We start from the raw sequence: 3,566 nt of genomic DNA, 5'->3' as shown, positions 1-3,566 counted from the left end.
ATTTTGAGTTTATTTTTGTGTATGGTGTGAAGGTGTGTTCTAACTTCATTCATTTACATGCAGCTCTCCAACTTTCCCAAAACCACTTGCTGAAGAGACTGTCTTTTTCCCATTGTATATTCTTGCCTCCTTTGTCAAAGATTAATTGACTCTAGGTATGTTGGTTCATTTATGGGGTCTCTGTTCTGTTCCGTTGATCCATATGTCTGGTTTGTGCCAGTACCACACTGCTTTGATTACTGTAGCTTTGTAGTATTGTCTGAAGTCTGGAGGGTTATGCCTCCTGCTTTGTTCTTTTTCCTCATGATTGCTTTGACAATTCTGGGTCTTTTGTGCTCCCATATAAATTTTAGGATTATTTGTTCTAGTTCTGTGAAAAATGTAATGGGCAATTTGATAGGGATCATGTTAAATCTATAGATTGCTTCGGGTAGTATGGCCACTTAAACAATATTAATTCTTCCCATCCAAGAGTATGGGATATCTTTCCATTTCTTTGAATCATCATCAATTTCCTTTATTAATGTTTTGTAGTGCTCAGCATATGTCTTTCACTTCCTTGGTCAGGTTTATTCCTAAGTATTGTTTTTTGATGTAATTTTAAAATGGATTGTTTGTTTACATTCCCTTTCTGATATTTTTCATTGTTAGTGTTAAGAAATGCAGTCAATTTCTTTTTTTTTTCCCCGCTCCCTCCTCCAACCCTCTGCCCGTGCAACCAATTTCTGTATGTTAATCTTGTATCCTGCTACCTTGCTGAATTCATTGATTAGTTCTAGTAGTTTTTGTGTGGAGTCTTTAGGGTTTTATATATATAGTATCACGTCATCGGCATATAATGACAGTTTTACCTCTTCCCTACCAATTTGAATAACTTCTATTTACTTTTTTCTTGTCTGGTTACTGTGGCTAGGACTTCCAATACTATGTTGAAGAGAAGTGAGAGTGGGCTTCCTTGTCTTGTTCCAAATTCTAATGGGAAGGCTTTCAGCTTTTCACCATTGAGTATTGGATTGGCTGTGGGTTTGTCATAAATAGCTTTTCTTATGTTGAGATATGTTCCCTCTATACCCACTTTGGTAAGAGTTTTAATCATGAATGGATGTAGAATTTTATTGCATGTTTTTTTCTGCATCTATTGAGATGATTATGGGTTTTTTTTCTTTTGTTGATGTGGTGTATCACATTGGTTGATTTACACATATCAGACCATCCTTGTGACTGTGGGATGAATCCAACTTGGTCGTGGTCTATGCTCTTTTTTATGTGTTGTTGGATTCGGTTTGCTAATATTCTGTTGAGAATTTTTGCATCTATATTCATCAAAGATATTGGCCTGTAATTTTCTTTTTTGGTAGTGTCTTTGTCTAGTTTCAGTATCAGGGTAATGGTGGCTTCATAGAATGTCTTTGGGAGTGTTCCTTCCTCTTCAGTCTTTGGGAAGAATTTGAAAAGGATCAGTATAAGTTCTTCTTTGTATGTTTTGTAGAATTTTCCTGTGAAGCCATCTGGCCCTGGACTTCTGTTTGTAGGGAGTTGGGATTTTTGTTTGTTTTATTACAGATTCTATTTCACTTCTAGTGATTGGTCCGTTCAAGTTATCTGTTTCTTCTTGATTCCGTTGTTTTGGGCTGTATGTTTCTAGAAAATTGTCCATTTCTTCTGGGTTGTCGAATTTGTTGGCATATAATTGTTCATAGTATACTCTCATGGGTTTTTGTATTTCTGAGTTATGAGTTGTGATTTCTCCTCTTTCATTTCTTATTTTGTTTGAGTCTTCTCTCTTTTCTTCTTGGTGAGCCTGGCCGGAGGTTTGTCAATTTCCTTTACCTTTTCAAAGAACCAGCTCTTGGTTTTATTGATTTTTTTCTATTGTTTTTTAAATCTCTATTTTATTTATTTCCTCTCTGATCTTTAGTGAATCCTTCCTTCTGCTGACTTTAGGTTTTGTTTGTTCTTTTTCTGATTCTTTTAGGCTGTGGGTTAGGTTATTTGAGATTTTTCTTGTTTCTTAAAGAAGGCCTGTATTGCTGTGAACTTCCCCCTAAGAACTGCTTTTGCTGCATCCCATAGATTTTGTATGGTTGTGTTTTCATAGTCTTTTGCCTCAAGGTATTTTTTAATTTCTTCTTTGATTTCATTGTTGACCCATTGGTTTTTTAGTAGCATGTTGTTTAGTCTCCACGTAATTGTTTTTTTCTCGTTTCTTTTTCTGTGGTTGATTTCTAGTTTCATGCTGTTGTGGTCAGAAAGGATACTTGAAATAATTTCTATATTCTTAAATTTGTTGAGGCTTGTTTTGTGCCCTAGTATGTAGTCAATCCTAGAGAATGTTCCATGTGCACTTGAAAAGAATGTGTAGTCTGCTTTTTTTGGATGTAATGTCCTGAAAATATCAATTAAGTCTGTTCTGTTGTATCATTTAGGATCTCTCTTGCCTTATTGATTTTTCTGACTCAAAGGTCTGTCCACTGATGTGAGCGGGGTGTTAAAGTCTCCTACTATTATTGTCTTCCCATCAATTTCTCCCTTTATGTCTGTTAGTATTTGCTTTATGTATCTGGGTGCTCCTATATTGGGTGCATGTATGTTAACAAGTGTAATATCCTGTTCTTCTGTTGATCCTTTTATAATTGTATAGTGTCTCTCCTTATCTTTCATCATGGGCTTTTGGGTGATCGTATATTGGATGCATATATGAGTTTTTTATTTTAACACTGTGTAATGAAGCCTCCATAAAAACCCAAAAGGATGGGGTTCAGAGAGCTTCCGGGTTGGTGAACCAGAATGCATCCACATGTCAGGAGTGGATACATTCCCGTTCCATGGGGACAGAAGCTCCTGTGTGTCAGACCCTGCTGGACCTCACCTTGTGTACTTCTTCATCTGGCTGTTGTCCATCTATATCATTTATAATATCCTGTATAATAAACTGGTAAACATTTAAGTGAATGTTCCTCTGAGTTCTATGAGCTGCACTAGTAAATCAGTTGAACCCAAGGAGGTGTCGTTGGGAAACTCAGATTTAAAGCCAGTTGGTCAGAAGCACAGGTGACAACCTGGACTTGGAATAGGTGTCTGAACAAGTGGGTGCAGTCTTTTTTTTTTTTTTTTTTTGTAAAATTCAACCTTTCCTAAAATTGCCACTTTGGGATGATTTCTGTATTGACCAACTTTACCCACACAACAAACAACCTCACATCTCAGTGACTTACAGAAACAAACAGTGATTTCTTTTTAAAAAAAATATTTATTTGGCTGCATCAGGTCTTAGTTGCGGCATGAGGGATCTTCATTGCGGCACGCAGGCTCTAGAGCACACAAGGTCAGTAGTTGAGGTGCACAGGCTCTCTAGATGTGGCGCACGAGCTCTGGAGCGTGCAGGCTCAGTACTTGCAGCACACGGTCTTAGTTCCCCCAGGGATCGAATCTGCATCCCTTGCATTGGAAGGCGGATTCTAAACCACTGGACCACCAGGGAAGTCCCAAGTGGGTGCAGTCTTGTGGGACTGAGCCCTTCACCTGTGTGACCCAGTCAGTGTCCAATAATTTGGAGCAAAGTGTCC

This window comes from Physeter macrocephalus, chromosome 21 (genome assembly GCF_002837175.3).
Source record: "Physeter macrocephalus isolate SW-GA chromosome 21, ASM283717v5, whole genome shotgun sequence".
Classification (NCBI taxonomy): Eukaryota; Metazoa; Chordata; class Mammalia; order Artiodactyla; family Physeteridae; genus Physeter; species Physeter macrocephalus.
The sequence above is the reverse complement of the archived record's forward strand: the minus strand, read 5'-3'. Positions refer to the sequence as shown.